Source organism: Pinus tabuliformis, chromosome 1_1, assembly GCF_031772625.1.
Source record: "Pinus tabuliformis cultivar Carrire ecotype Pingquan chromosome 1_1, CPIR1, whole genome shotgun sequence".
Taxonomy (NCBI): domain Eukaryota; kingdom Viridiplantae; phylum Streptophyta; class Pinopsida; order Pinales; family Pinaceae; genus Pinus; species Pinus tabuliformis.
The window spans coordinates 356,008,580-356,025,932 of record NC_142297.1 but is presented as its reverse complement, the minus strand read 5'-3'; the positions used below and the strand labels follow the sequence as shown (position 1 = coordinate 356,025,932).

The 17,353-nt window shown below is 43.7% G+C and overlaps 1 pseudogene; it reads right to left on the bottom strand.

Annotated features, from left to right (window-relative positions):
• The window catches only part of LOC149213060 (origin of replication complex subunit 6 pseudogene), a 101,474-nt pseudogene extending 88,222 nt beyond the window's left edge, over positions 1–13,252 (bottom strand).
• Positions 13,253–17,353: the final 4,101 nt, after the last annotated feature.

The following is a 17,353-nucleotide window of genomic DNA, read 5'->3' as shown; positions in this document are numbered from 1 at the left end:
GGATCCCAAAGTGCACCCACACTCGTTCAAAGAAGAGTTTAGCAGTGGCTTCTGCTGTGATATTCTTCTTGCAGGCCATCATAATGGCCATCTTTGAGAACCTGTCGACGACCACAAAAACACAGTCATTTCCATGCTTAGTGGAAGGAAGGCCTGACATGTAATCCATGGAGATGGATTCCCAAGGTCGACTAGGGGTAGGCAACGGGGTATAGAGGCCTTGCTTCTTAATGGTCGGTTTGGCAATGGCACAGGCAGTACATGATCGGATGTACTTCCCAACATCCTGTCGAAGATTCGGCCAATAGAAATAGTTTTGCAGTACTGCCACTGTTTTCTCGACCCCGAAATGCCCAGCAGCCCGACTGTAGTGTGCTTCCCAAATCATCTTGGCACGCTCGCTTGAAGGAACACAAAGGTGACCGAGGTGGCATAATAGGGCATCCTGGAGGTGAAAATCTGCAACCTGCCGACCCTCCAAGAGTGTCTGGTATGTGTGGCCGAATTCTGGGTCGCTTTTGTAGAGAAGTGGCCAATCAGAAGTCTCGTGCCCGCAAGAGTTGAGCACGGTGGTTAGCGCCATGATCGGTGGTCGACTGAGGCAATCTGCAACATTATTGGTGCTGCCCTTTTTATACTTGATATTCAAGTGAAACTGTTGCAGGTATGTAGACCACTTCTGATGGCGATCATTCTGCAATTTCCCTTGGGTCTGTATGAATTGCAGAGGTCGGTGGTCTGTGTGGATGACCGTTTCCTTCCCCAAAATGTAATGCTTCCATTGTCGGCAGGCCTGTACAATGGAATACATCTCTTTATCATAAGTGGGGTACTTCCGGACTGTGTCTGAAAGTGTTTCACTGTGATATGCCACTGGATGTCCATGTTGAGTAAGGACTGCCCCAATAGCATAGTCAGAGGCATCTGTCTCGACCTCAAATGGTTGTTGTAAATCTGGTAACGCGAGCACTGGTGCCGTGCAGAGGCGATCCTTCAACTCCCTGAATGCCTTCTGTTGAGATTCAGACCAAAAGAATTTTGCTTTCGCCCCGCCCTTGGTGACTTGACTCAAGGGCCAAGAAATATGAGAAAATCCCAACACAAACCTGCGGTAGAAGTTGGCAAGACCTAGAAAGCTGCGGAGCTCTGTTAGAGTGGTTGGAGAGGGCCAATCCCGAATGACTTGGACCTTGGCTGGATCGACATGCACCCCCTGTTCATCAATGATGTATCCCAGATACTGGACCTCGGTCATGCCAAAAGTGCATTTCTCCAAATTGGCACATAGCTTGTGTTGCCGCAGTGTTTGGAGAACCTGTCGGATGTGGTGGAGGTGCTCTTCCCAACTCTGGCTGAAGATCAGAATGTCATCCAAGTATACTACTACAAAGGAGTTGGTGAATGGCCGCAAGATGTCATCCATTAGCCTCATAAAGGTTGCAGGAGCATTCGTCAATCCGAAAGGCATGACCAACCATTCGAAGAGGCCCTCCTTGGATTTGAAGGCAGTCTTCCACACATCTGAGGGTTCAATTGGTACCTGGTGATATCCTGACTTCAGATCGATCTTGCTGAAATATTTCGCCCCCTTTAGTTGGTCTAGGAGGTCATCAATCCGCGGGATCGGGTACCTATTACGGACAGTGATCTTGTTCAGCGCCCGATAGTCAATACAGAGTCTCCACGTCCCATCCTTCTTCTGTACCAACACTATCGGGCTCCCACAGGGCGAAGAACTCGGACGGATGTGACCTTTCTGTAGGAGCTCCTGAATCTGCCTCTTGATTTCATTGTTCTCCAGAACAGAGCGCCGATAAATTGGTCCATTGGGTAGCGGCGCACCTGGGGTCAGATCAATGGAGTGCTTGACTTGACAGTGCAGAGGAACCCCTGCCGGGGAGGTGAAGATGTCTTTGTACTCCTCCACAATCTTGTCCATTTGTAGCTGTCGTGCAGAGGGACCTCGTTTGGAGGCCGCGGCCACTGTCTTCTTCTTCCCTTGAGGGCGTATCATCAGGAAAACAAATTTCCTGGTTTTGGAAATGATCTTACTGCATTGTTTTGCAGTAATCAAAGAGATGGCGGCAGGTGGTGGTACCTCTGGTATCCTGAACAACTTATTTCCCAATGTAATAATAACAGCACGGGGCCTTGATTCATACACAGCATGTCGCTTCCACAAGTATGGTTGTCCTAGTAATACATCACAAACTTCAAGGGGAGCAATGTCACACAATACCTCATCCGTGAAGGGCTTGATGTTGTATGGAAGGCGACACTGCTGGCTCACGCGAAGATCTCGCCCTTGGTAAAGCCACCCAATGGTGTATGGTTGTGGATGTGCTGTGGTCGGTAAGCCCAACCGCTTCACGACCTCTGCCGAAATGAGGTTCTTTTGACTCCCGCTATCAACAATGAACTGTATCGGGGAGCCCTTGACCCACATCTGGGAGTGGAAGAGACGCTCCTCCTCCTCTGGATCTTCGGGTTCATTTTTCTGGATCTTTGCGGTAGCAACAGTGGCGCTGGGATCCGCATCAATGATCTGCTTCCCTTTTTCATACCCCTTATCGGGTTCTGACTCAGAGTCGGAACATGCATCTGATTCTGAAACCTTTAGCTCAGCCACCAGTGACTGTTTGGCCCGACACTCACTTGTGTTGTGAGTGGAGCTCTTATGGAACTCGCACCATTTTCCAGTGTCCTTTCTCGGCTTCGCGGCGTTGCTCTTTGCTTGCAGCTTCAGCTGGTTGTCTTGGGCTGTCCCGCCTTGGCTTTGTCCTTTGTTCTGTGGTTTAGGGGCACCTTTCCCCTGCTTTGGATTTGCAGATCCAAAGTCTCGCTTCTTTTGTTTAAACTTCTGCTCGACTTTGACGGCATACCGGTATGCTGCGCCGAGCGAGGGGATGTTTAGGAACTGTATTTCTTCCTGGATGTACTTGTGCAGGCAGCCACGGTATTTGAGTATCAAATGTTGCTCCGAATCCTTGATACCCAACTTTGTGCGAAGGGTATGGAAAAGATTGGTGAACTCCGGCACATCTTGGTCCCTTCCCTGCCGCAGCGTGGTCCACTTTATGTATTCATCCTCATAGCTTCCGACAGGGTAGTACTGCTCCTTGATGGCATCCCGGAACGAATCCCAGGTGGGTGCGGCTGAAAATAGTGAGCCAGTACTTTCATCCTTCTGCTCGCAGTAGGTTTCCCACCAGTCCTTGACGTGGGGGGCTGCTTTGAGAAGAGCAAAAACAATCTTTTCCCGACTCGAAAATTCATGAACAGAAAAATAACCCTCTAGCAGATTTAACCATTTATCTACGGCATCGGCGTCTATCTGACCCTCGAATATGGGGATTTCAAAATTAACTTGTACCTTAAAGGGTGTGGCGTTTCCAGAGGAGCTGCTGGAAGCCGATGTGCCGCTTCTGGGTAGCCGCTGAAGGATCTGCGCAAAGCTGTCCATCATCGCGTTCCGTTGTCGCTCGAGCGCTTCTTCGAGCAAGATTTTGATGGGATCTCCTGCCCCCTCGTCTTTCTTCTCGTCCGCCATGGGAGGCCGTCGGGATTTGCGAGGCTGGTCTTGCAAAGGTTCAACCAGTTCAAGCCCTAACTCCTTATATCCCGACCTTGTTGGGGACATGCAAAGAAAAACAGAGAAAAAGCAGACCGCTCTGATACCACTGATCCAGATTTAAACAGGAACGCAACAAATTACAGAGATAACCATATACACAAAGATGCAGCGGAAATAATACTTCATTTCATTAATGGAAAATACTGACATATGCTTACAAACAGAAATGGCAATAAACTAGCTAGGGCGATGGTAGCTTATCTCTGAGAAGAGATGTGACGGCTACATGCCTCTGAACTATTCTGAACTGTCTTACAATGAGGCTCGAAGGCCTATTTATTGTTGAGAAACAATGGAAAACCCTTCACATACCGAAACCTAACCCTAGAAGATGAAACGCCAAATTGTGGGCCCCGTTTGGGTAAATTGGTACATCAATTTCCCGGGGTCGTAACTTTGGCATACGATCTCCGTTTGACGCGTACGATAGCTCGTTAGAAAGATCTATCCGAGTACTACCACTTTGGGAGGCGACAATAGGGCTCGGTTGCCCCAGAATTCCAAAAAAACGTCGTTTAGGGCCTCAAAACGGCTCCGGAAGTTCAGGACCCGAAAAACTGCTAAAAATAGTAAACTGTGCTACAATTAAAGAAACTGAAAATGCTGAGAAAGACAATGGTGGGGGTCCAGGTGGACCTGGCAGGTGGCCACCAATATCCACCTGGATCACGAGTGGTGTCTAGGATAGCAACTAGTTGTAGTGATGTTGGAACTTCTCAAAACATGTTGATTTATGTGAAGAGGCTCACTAATAAGACCACTCATTGCAACTTTTCCTCAAAAAGGGTAAAATAACCAAGTGAAAGCATATAATCAGCCAAGAAGATAGTGATGATGGAAGGAGAAAAACCAAGGCTGATCTGACAGAAGATGTTGATAGAATGGAAATCACGAGGGTTAAAATGGAGATGGGTTCATTTTTACACAAGCTTGAACCATAGGGAACTATGCTTAGATTCAGTTTCATGTTTACACAAGCTTGAAATGAAAAACTATGCTTGGATTCAGTTTCATGTTTACACAAGCTTGAAATGAAAAACTATGCTTGGATTCAGTTTCATGTTTACACAAGCTTGAAACAAAAAACTATGCTTGAGATTTTTTTACAAGCCCCCAGCATGATGACTCGATTCTAAGTGTGTAGCCCCCAAGCTTCATTACATTCACCTAAGTAGACTACTCATGGCTCTCAGATGGATGGAATGAAGGTTCATTTACGAGATCAAGTGAAAGACTCGACCGAGATATACTCAAAGACTAGACTTGGAACTTTTCTCAAAGGAACCTTGTTTCATTTTTTAATGAGCTTGACACAAGACAATGAACTCTACTCAAATTCCTTGTTTCATTTTTTAACGAGATTGACACAAGGCAAGGAACTATGCTCTGGGACCTGTTTCATTTTTTAATGAGGTTGACACAGTAAAATAACTATCCTCATATTCCTTGTTTCATTTTTTAACGAGCTTGACACAAGACAAGGAACTATGCTCGTACCCGTTGTTTCATTTTTTAACGAGGTCGAAACAAGACCAGGAACTATCCTCGTATTCCTTGTTTCATTTTTAACAAGGTTGACACAAGACAAGGAACTACCCTTCTACCCTTTGTTTCATTTTTTAAAGAGGTTGACACAAGACTAGAAACTATCCTCGTACCCTTTGTTTCATTTTTTAATGAGGTTGACACAAGACCAGGAATTGTCCTCGTATTCCTTGTTCATGACCCATAAGAGGTCATGACTTCCAAGAGTTTCTCATCAAATGGGAGAACAATTCTTTGGAAGGGATCCGTAATAAGAAATCCATTAGAGAGATCTGGTTCTAATGCCCTGAGCACATAATGTACAACATCACAGAATTGATCGTCAGTTTATGTAGGCATGGAATGGGTTGCCACATAATTGACCCATGGCAAGGAAGATACCATTTGGACAAAAGGACCATTTAAGGAATATGGTTGACTGTAAGCCATATTTGGACCAGGAAATGAAAGCTGGTCAACAGTGACAATTTTTCCTTTATGCGGGAAACACATCACTCGAAAGAGTGTTGAAACAATAGCTCCCATGTCATAAACATAGTCACGCCCAAGAAGTAAATTTTAATCTAAAGGGCTTGGGACTACCATCACATTGAGACAAACAATTTTTCCTCCCAAAGTAATAGGCAACTAAGGAAGGATCCCTAATGGTTGACTGGTTCCTCTATTAAAAGCCAACAGATTCTAGGTAACTAGCACAAGCGACAGTGAACCAAGCACTTTCCAAGCAGTGGAGGAAAGGATACTCATAGATGCACCTTCATCTATAATAGTGCTAGATACAATCATATTACAAACATGTACTATGATCTAGAAAGGCACATAAGAAGGAAGACAAAATCCTGCCAGTCGATTAAAATCAAGGAAGTGACCAGACTACTTGATGGGAGAGTTATCCCCTTGAGCTATGAGAACGGGAGGATTTTCCTCTTGTCTTGATGGAACATGATGGTTATCTCCAAGATCATTGGAATCTGAAGAAACAAAAATAACCTGAGTGGTATCATACTCACTCTCTATAGGAAAGGTACGATTAACTGAAGGTGAATCAGGTCAACTGTTTCCTCAACCTGTGTTTGGTCAGGTATATACTCATGGGATTAACATTCAGAGAGAGTGAGTTTGAATGATGGTTGATTTGGATCAGTCACTTTGTCAACTAGTGAATGATTAAGGGAGAGTCTCTTGTAACCAGATGAAAGTCATTGCGGAGAAGTAGGACGGTTATCCAACACTTTTTTGGCTTCATCCAGATAGGGACAAAGGTGAATGGGGTGATTCCCTTCACACAACCTACAAGGAAACTTAACTTTACCCTTCTTTCCATGAACTTTACTACCACTAGTTGATGGTGTGTCACCAGCGTGATCTCTAGAATTTGATGACACAGGATGATGTGAACGAGAAGACCATTCTTCTAAGATCTAAGGAATATTAGTACAATTTCGAAGAAGATGGTCTCCCATACAAAGTTTGCATGGATATCGAACTTTGTGAGGCTTATCAGATAGTTTCTCATCAGAAGTTACATTCAAAGAAATGGTTGCTTGGTTTCCCCCTACTGAATTTTCTTCTTCTTCTTCTTCTTCTTCTTCCCTTTCTTCTTCTTCTTAGCTACATGGTTACTAGTACCATTACTTTCACCAGGCGAAGAGGAAGAAGGGGAGGAAGAAACAGTCGCGGAAGAAGGCAAAGGGTCAACTTTAGAATCAACTGGAGGTTGATTTTGTCCAGTTGGAGGAGTACTCGATTGCAGAGAGGCCATGACATTTTGAACCAAGATTGAAAATGACCATACTGGCAAGCCAATGGTAAGTCCCGGAAGGGACAATGTAGCCATATAAGGAGCACCAATATTTCTGAAAGGAGGAAAAGGACTAGGATTCCCATCAAAAGGAATTCCTTGATCGGTGGACTCTGGATTTGTCGCCATATGTCTCAACCTAAGATCAACTAAGGAGTGAGCATGGAGGATGTTATCTGCATCAATTAAATTTATTTTAATCAAAATAACAAAACAAAACAAAAGAAGGATGATATAGGAAAAAGGATTACCAAGTAACTGTGAACTGTAGAATACCTCCCGGAGAACTAAGAAGTACGGTTAGGCAATCTCTCTGAATGCTATGTTCAGTGTATCACAATGTACAAGGCGGACGACTCGGTTACCTAAGGATGGATAGCAACCTAGTGTTTTCCTCCCATATATACCTGAAGGTACATGGAGGCCCAATCCGTATTAGCATTGTCTAATGTGAAACTGCACAGTGAGAGCATTCCCATTTACTTTACGTACTGTAACACTGCCCTATATACCCGAAGGTACATGGATGAGCTATGATATACTCACGCATGTGGAATGAGGTATCACACTCGGGACGTATCTCAGACAAGCTAACAACAACTTCTATGTTTTACGATGCCAGAACACGTCTCTAGCCTAGAACCTCTAAATGTTTTGCGTTAGGTGATAATGCTCCATTAGGTTAATTCAGATGAATTTTAAGTTGATCTTCTTAACAATTTGCCTTTCAAGGTTCACCACGTGATGTATGTTTTCAATTCCTAGAATGCAACTAATATGATAAGCATTCTTTCCATTCAATTTAAGAATGAAAACCTTAGCTAATAGGGATAGAGCAATCAGATTTATTTTAATCAAAGAGAAAAGAGCACAATCTAATGCAATTTCCCTAAACTATTCCTATGAGCACACACAAACTTTTCAATGCACGATGCATGTTTTTCTTTTCAATTCCCTTAATGTTAAAATGAATAAAAGGAAACTAATGCACATACAGTCAATTAATATATTTTCAAGAACGAAGACTTTACGACAGTTCCTTTTCGAAATAAATGAAGACTTTTACGACACTTCCTTTTGAACAAAGATTAATAGACTATAATCTAACTTTGACAATGAATTGATAATGATAAAGAAATCATTTAAGAAAAATTAATAAATCAAGTCAAAGTAGGGCTAGGAAAGTAAATACAATGTTGATTTCAAAGACATAACATTCATTGATCATTCAGCAAGAAGAAACATAAGGAAATTTGGTGAAAAAACCCAATCCAAAGGTGGAAATTTGACCTAAGGTGGATCAGCACATGTTTGAATGCGAGACAGTGTGTTGAAATGCACTGTCTCTAAGCCAAGGGTGCACTAATTAGCACACTGTCTCTAAGCCAAGGGTGCACTGATTAGTGCACTGTACCCTAACCAAGGGTGCACTGATTCTAGCACATTCCTAAAGTAGGAATTTTAGTGGAAATTTTGACAAAAAAACTTCAAAAAGGTTGAAATAAGATCAATGAATGCAAGTAAAGTCTACTATGGTGTCCTAGGATGTGGATAAACTACCTGGAATGATGATCGTTCCCCAGGGGAGTCGCCGATTTGTTATGAAGAATTTGGTATCTATGGATAAATACTAATTCCCTAGATAAGTAGCCATATCTAGAACAACAGTTTAAAGAACTTTAACCTTTTTCTATAAACAATAGATAAGAAAAAGAGAATAAGAGGGCCTACTTCTGATTTTCTTTCCTCTTGTCTCCTTTGTATCGGTCCTATCGCTCCTTCCCATACTTAACACACTTGACAAGTACCTGTAAACATCAATAGAAGACAAAGAACCAATCAAAGCAAAAGATATATTGATTACAAGTAAATGGAATCATATACATTCACACATATAAGCATCATATATCAAGATAACCATATGGAAAAAGGTGTAAATACTTTATTGAATAGAAGGAAGAATTACAACCATGAAGCCTGATTCGAAGTCACTCCTCCATCTTTAGTTCCATCCACATCACATCATAAGCATAACATTCCAGCAGCATAACGACACTTACAATAGTCTCAATTCTCAAAATAACATTATGCCCTTACAATTCATCAAAGTCTAGCCCCTGATCACTTAGATGGGTGCTCAATTTATAGGAAGATGAAGGAGGTTTTGTCATCAATGAGGGTATTGAATTGCCTTCCATATTTAGAATTATTTCCATGGAGGAAGGGATGAGAGGATAGGAGGTATCTTAACACATTCCTCATCCATTTTTGAGCTCATAGGAGATGATAAGTGTGGGAATCTTCTAGAAGGCTCCAAAAGATAAGAATATTCCCCAAACCCTATGTGAATTTAGCTCAAACTCGCCCAGCACAGGTCAAAGTGGGCCTAAGTGCTCTGCAGATCACCCTTGCATGGGCCTACCTACGCTGGTCCCTCTAAGAGTCATTTTAGTATGTCTTCAAGCCATGAAACTATCAGGGAACGAGGCATTCAACTTGTTGACTTGTCTAGGGAATATAGCAACTGAATTAGGGTTTGATGAGCCCTAATGGTACTGATCTGAATGATGGGAGTGATGTGTCCAAATGGATATGTAACACCATGTGCGTGGATTGTTTGAGTTGTGCATGCATAGAATGTGTACGATTATCCTATTCACAATCTCTATTTGACCATCAATTTTGGGATGGAAAGTTGTGGACTTAGTATGTTTTGTATCCAGCATCGACTAGAGACTTGACCAAAATGAACTCAGGAATATGTTGTCCCGATCTAAGGTAATGGACTGTGGGATCCCAAAGTGTGCCCACACTCGCTCAAAGAAAATCTTAATAGTGGCCTCTATTGTGATACTCTTCTTGTAGGCCACCATGCTGGCCATCTTAGAGAATTTATCGATGACCATGAGAACACAATCGTTGTAATTCTTAGTAGAAGGAAGGCCCGACATGTAATCCATGGAGAAAGATTCCCAAGGCTGACTAGGAGTAGGTATAGGGGTATACATTCCTTTCTTCTTGATGGTTGATTTGGCAATGACACAGGCGGTGCAAGATCTAATTTACTTCCCAACATCCTGATGAAATTTCAGCCAATAACAATACTTCTTCAATACCACCACTATTTTCTTTACTCTGAAATGTCCAGTGACCTCATTGTAGTGTGCCTCCCAAATCATCTTGCAGTGCTCACTTAAAGGAAAAAATATGTGTCCTAGGTGGTGTTGGCTTATATGGGCCTGACCCAGGTTTGGAAGAATTATTTAGCCAAACAAATCGCGGAGCTACTGGCCCTTTTGGCAACAACCTACGGAGCACTGATTGAGGTCTCACCTAAGGTAGTAGGGGAGGGTGCTGGAACCAAGTTTCCGTGCCCTTGAGATTTATTGATGTGGTTTGGAGACTTCGTGCATCATTTCTTCGCTTCACACCACTCTGCTTCATGCAGATCTAATCCCAGAATACTCCTTAATACTTATTAGTGTGTTGTTTATAGATTCAATCTACTTTTTATGGTCTTTAAGCAAACATTGATTAGAACTAACCATTTCGTGCGCTTAGAATAGATACAGATTCACATATATTCATAACCTAAGCATATGTGCATAGATCAAATAGTTATATTAACCATACATTAGCTAGACCCGCGATAATTCAAATTTAGCACAGAAGTGGCCTTCCTTACGCATTTCCAGCACACCACCTTTACAGGTTTTCCTGGAGATTTAGATCTCCCTCTAGATTTAGATCTCCCACTCAATGACTTATTTTAGTTTCTATTTTGGGACCGTCCTAGTATAGACAAGGCATCACCATTCTGGCTCTCCATATTTTTACCTCTCATCTCCTCCATTAGCGAGGCTGAGACTATTTCATCAAACTACAAGGTAGTTGCATTGCTACCTATTTCAATAACTAGACTATCCCACGAATCTGGTAGAGAACACAACAAACTAATGCACTTATCTTCATCTGAAATTTTAATATCAACAGATGCTAACTGACTTACCACAATATTAAATTCATTTAGATGCTCTGCCACTGAGTCTCCATCTTTCAGCCTCAGGTTATACAGCTTTTTCTGTAAGAACAGTTTATTCACTAGAGACTTAGATTGGTACAAAGTCCCTAACTTGTCCCACAAAGCCTTCGTCGTAGCTTCCCCTGATACATTCAGCAATATTGAATCTGAGACACACAATCGTATTGTTTTCTTTTTCTTCCGATCCAACTTCTTCCATTCTTCATTGGAAAATCATGTTGGTTTAGTACCCAAATCTACCACGATCCACTAATCTTTAACCACCAACAAATCCTCCATCTTGAGTTTCCACAGCTCAAAATTTTGACCATTAAATTTCTCGATCTCTATCTTTCCACTGCTCACCATCTTCCTTCACCACTAGAATCATTCTTGCAAATCTCCCACTGAACAGGGTCTACCACAGGCCCAAGCGAAACCCCTTAGCAACAAAGGCATCCCCTTGAAGCCAAAATAGCTCTGATACCAAATGTAGGTTTTAAACCCATACGGAAATTACCTGCGTATGAATTCTAAAAAACAAAAAATAAATAATGCGAGAGCATAACACATAAAACACATATACACAAAGATTTTCCCCTGGATCCCAAAACTGGGACTACGAGCTTGATTTTTCATTATGTTCCTTTCAATGTTATAATACATATTTATACATGACTAAGCATTCAATACCATGGATTGAAAACCATGGTGTCCAATACCATGGACTGAAAACCATCGCGTCCAAAAACATGTGCGAAAATCATGCACAAAACCATAGGTGGGTCCGCCCAACCTAACATACGGTCCAAAACCAAAATTTTATAGGGTGCTGCCCTAGACCCCATAAAGTGCGGTTACGGTTATGCCTCAAATCCCCTTTGATCCCCCCCCTGCTATAAAATCGGTGCAAAAGGGGGGCTCCACCGCCCCCCCCCCCCCCCACCCCCCGGTTAACTACGTGGGCTAGTCTTGGAAAGAATATAACACAACCCAACATAGGTTTGCATCCGCTTCACTCTTTGTGAAGCCCAACTTAGTGAAGTAGTTATCTATCTTAGTGTACCAAGCACGAGGTGCTTGCTTCAGCCCGTACAACGCTCTCTTGAGACAGCACACATGTGACTCATGATCGAAGGTCTAAAAAACTTATGGCTGCTCTATGCACACCTCTTCCTCAATCTAGCCATTAAGGAATGCAGTCTTCACATCCATCTAATGGATCCTCGAACCCATATATGTTGATAGTGCCAACATAGATCTGATAGATGAGTACCTTGCAACAGGAGCAAAAGTCTCATCATAGTCAATTCCCTCGACCTGTGAAAAGCCACAGGCAATAAATCTTGCCTTATGCTTCTCCACACTACCATCAGCAGCTTGCTTTACCTTGTAAAGCCAACGAGAACTCACAACTGACTTGTTATCCGGTCTCAGAACAACGTCCCAAACACTATTACGAACTATGGAGTCATACTCCTCCACCATAGCATCAACCCAAATCGGCCTCTACACTGCTTCCTCAAAGGAAGATGGCTCGTTCTCAACACATTCCATAGCAAGGGCCACATATCTAGTGTACCTCTGAGGTGACCTTCTCTATCTATGCTGAGAAGATGGTGCTCCCACATTCTCTCTCGCATTCTCCAACAATCTATCAACTTCTTCTCGTAGGTGGATACTACATGTTACCTGGTCAACAGGCCTCCCCACAGCGATCGCCACGCATCCCAATGGGGAGAGGCAGTGGATACTGCATGTTACCATATGGTTGGTGATGGATGTATCTTCTGCTAGCTATAGGGTGACCCTGCCTGGGGGTTGCACCTGTAATGCCTACAATTGCACTACGATATCCCCCAACACAGTTGTCTGCTCAGTGATTAGTTCGGTCAACGCACTGGTGGAAACATTGCTTGCTAGCTGGCTATCGTAAATGAATTCTTTTTCCAGAGCCTTCATTATTTTGGATGTTTGCCTTGCGGCCTGTGATTCCTTACCGTGCAACCGCTTGAGGTGGTCCTATGTCTCCATTTCCAGTTGTGGTTCCTTTTCCAAGTCCATTTCCTGATCTTCCTGGTTCTCTTTTTTTGTCAGGCTCTTGGTAGCCTCCTGCTGTGAAGCGGCCTGTTGTTCCTAACATGTCTTTTTGGCCAGTTGAGTGAGTCACTGCTGGTGTTCCTTCTTTTGCTGTTTGGTTGTCATCTTGTCTAGAATGGCCTTGTCTGGGGCATGCCATTCTAGAGGCCATGCTGCTAATACCGCGTAAATGGCATCATCTGTTGCAATGAATGGAAGTGTGACCCATGATCGCCTTGGATCCTTTTGCGCCCAGATATATAAGTGATGCATGTCTGCTTTGAACTCGGTCGTGCTTTGGAAAGTATTGTAGATTGTGGGAGACATCCATGGTCTTCAAGCAATCTGTGTACGTATGTTCCCTTCCATGGAGGTCCAAAAAGCCCGAATTTTAGAAACCCTTGCTGCATCCTTTGTAGCCCAGAGCGAAATATATCGCACTTCTTTAGGTAGGCTATCTTCAATGCTAGGAAATTGGCTCTCCTGTGATAATTCGCCTATAACCAAAAGGAGTGATATGAGCAACCATGCATAATGAAATTTGTTACCTTTGTCTTGTGCTTCTCAAAAATTGGTCAGAAATTCATCACCCAAAAACCGTGCCCAATTGAACTGAACCCCTTCGACACACTGCCTCACCAACGCAATGATAGGAGCTGGCACCTCATCTACACGACACTTCCTCATGAGTTTACTAGCTAGTAGCTGAGTGGCGACTCATACTACGCAATCGTTCATGCTTGCAATGACATACCCCTGCTTTCCTTTTTCCAGCTGGTACTTCACCTTCATTGTTTCGGCAAGGCCTACCTCGCTACTTGTTCCTGCTATGTCTATGGGGCCATTCCCTTTAAGTGGTAAGTGTGTAATTCAGTGTTTTAAAATCAACTGTGATTGGGATCAGCTCTTCCAACCAGAGATATCATCAAGTATGAGACAGAGCAGCTATCGGATCATAAATATGGTGATGGTCGTGCGGTGATTGTGAGGTATCCACATGAGGTTCAGTAGTCCCACCTTCTCCACACCTAGCAGCCACTTCTACGGCAATAGCTTGTCTTCAGCCAATTCGGGGAACTCGTCACTGTCTGCAAGGTCCCAATCTTCAAACTTGATACTTGTAATGCACCCCATCGGAAACCCTTCAAACCTTATTTCATCCAAAAGAAGCGGACTCTGGAGCATAGTCTTCGCAGTGTCCATGTCCTTCGGTATCTTGTTTGTTCCAGTCTAGGGAGAAATATATGAAGGTAGTGATGAAAGTTGGAACACAACATCTTCTTCCTCAACCTATGTGTCAATCTAATCAATCAGGGCTTGCAGATCGTCGTCATCCTCAGCGGGTTCGGTGGTGACTGCCTTGCCTTTGTCAACTACTCACTATTTGTTGAATCTTGGTGAGGCCCGGACTATTCCTATCGCTTGCTTCTTCTTCCTAGGTCGCAGTGTGCATGGAGACTTTGGAACTTCCAAAGCTTGAGTTACATCCTCGGGTTCTTCATGATTCAGTTGCATTTCTTCTGTGAACCGTGCTTGGGTTCTGGACATGGTACTCATGGGGTGCCTGGTAGCCAAGTACTTGATGTTATTCACTAGTTCAAAGCGCCAATATTCCAGTGCCAACCACAGATTATGAGATTTTGAAAAATCCCTTCCCTCCTTTTCCAGTTTATTAGTGGCGTCTAGTCGGTAGATCTTTGTGTATCTAATCTGGAACTCTCGTCTTAATGTCCTGCTACCCGCTCCTCTCTTATGTACCCTAACATTCTTATCAGGACTACTGTTGCCAACAGTCATCTTTCGACTTTTCTCTGTGGTAGCGCAATCCTTAGGGCGCAACTACGATCTTGTGGAATTCCATAATTGCTAAAGAATCCTTTTTCCGCGTTGGCTTTCCGCAGAATTGTTTATAGTCCCATGCCTTCTTTCAACTACTTGGGGCATTGAGACTGTAGTTTCTACTACTAGTCAGGTGTTTGCACCTTTGGTATGATTCTGCAACTTCCCTGCTAGCCCGGGCTGCGAGCACTTCTTGAGCATCTAGGTAGCTGGTCTGTCGGAAGGAACTGTTATGGGGGGCATGTTCTTCCATAAGTGCGGGTGCAACCATGATAGCAGGGTCACAGCCTGTTCATGTGCTACTCGGCTGGATCCATCCCTTCTTAGTGCACTTTTCTTCTTTGGCCATACCCAGAGTATATTGATGTTGCGAGGTCACCTGTTACCCTATATTTTTTGGGCTCCTTTCTGTCATCTATTACAGGCCCAATGAACTTGTGGTATCTGCAACTTCCCTGATTCCCTGCTGACCTTGGCGCCAGCTACTGGAAAACCAGTTTTTTGTGGTGGCTTTGGGCTACTAATTCTATGTTGTTGGGTGTCTGCACTGCATACACCTGCAGCCTATACAGGCAAGGAATTCTTACCTCGTTTCACTCTCCCATCCATGCACATGCCTACCTCCGACACCCATGCCATTTCCTTCATGTCTTTGGAATTGTACCCTTTCCTAAAGCAATGGTTGCACATGGTGCCTTCCCAAATATTTCCGGTGGGTTTGTTCTTCCCTTTGTCGATTCATACTGATCAATTGGTTGCTCCTTTGCCCCTATTATCACAATCCTGTTACAATTTAGTGTGGTTACTTCATGCAGTCAGTTCTTCCATCGTTCAATCTCTTCATCTGAGTCCGACGTGCAAGAACTATCCCGGTCCCATGAGATTCTACCGTCCACTGTTGGATTTACCCTGTCCTGATCTTGTGCTGTAATCTGGTAGATACAGTCCAATTCACCATCATTGTCTTCATCGTGCACTAGCTTAGTATAGCGTTCCCCTTCAGTTGGATCCAATGCAACCACTACACAGAGAGATTTCTTTTCGAATATCATTTTGTGTTTCTTGAGGTTGATGACTCCATTCATATCTATTGCTTAATATATCCCTAGCAATGCAGGATATGGGTTAGTATCATCCATAATTTCTATGACCTCAAAGTTGGTTTGTATGATAGTGCCATCGACGTCTACTGCAACCCCATGCAATCTTCCCATGGGCAGGATATTTTTTTGGTTAGCCATTCGTAACTGGATCGGGGACCATTGTAGTGTGGGCCTGCCCATGCATTCCCAAGTTTGTTTTGTTAGGACATTCGCGTCGGACCCCAAATCCAAAATGACCTGGTCCATCTCATAGTCTCCAATCTAGATAGTCAATCGCATTTCCTGCCCAGTGCGCAAAGCATGTTTACCTACCTTCTTAATCATTCACGGTTCATCTGCTCCCACGTAGTGAATTATCAATTCTTGTAGTCCCTGAACTACGTGAGCATCCCAAAGTAACTTCATGCATGTTTCCAAGAAGGTGGTTAGCATAGAAGTATCCTTCTCAGGTCCGAACTGACCCTTAGTGCCCGAAGTAGAAGCTTCCATGAAGTTCTTCTTGGCTTCCATAAAGGTTTCCTTCGCACGCTCCAAGTCGAATTCTGGTTGCTTCGAGGGGGCCTTCTGGACCCATGTATCCGCTTCTAGCTGCTTCCCCTTATCTTCCCCTATAGCAGTGCCACTTCTGAGCATCATATTTACGTTAGAATATTCCGCGCGTGGCTCAGCCTTCATCATTTGGATGTTCTGAATAGGGTTAGTCGAAAGCACCCCCTTTTCCTGCATCTAAGAAATCAGCGTGGGGCAATCGACTGCTTTGTGATCAAATTGGTAACAGTAAGGGCAACAAGCTTTGGTTGGGTTCGTGCAATCACGCACGTAATGCCCTGGTCCTCCACAATTATAGCAGATTAATTGTCCTCATCCCCATCCAGGTCCCATTCCCCTATGGCCCCATCCGTGTCCTTGGTATCCTCCTCACGTGAATGGTGCAGTGGGATCCTACCCGCACACCTCCATCTGCATCCTATAAGTGGGTGTTTGATCCATCAACATCTCGTAACTGAAGCAATTCCTTTCATCGTGGCCCACCATCCTACATAAGTTACAAAATAATTGTTGAGGGAGGGGAGGGGGGGGATTGTCTTAGGCTCGGCAATAGGTGACAATTGTCCATGGCATGCTTTCCTCCCACCTGACAGATTGCACACCAAAGTGCGGGTGTCGTGTTTGGCCCAGCTAGTACCTCTAGTCACAATGGTGTTGGCCCCTCTCTTGCCATATAGTTCACGAAGATCGAACAGTGGTCCTTATCGTGGCCCTAGCCCTTACATTTGATACACCACACCTCTTCTCATGCTTCCATCTGAGGCACCTGCCCTTGTTTAAAC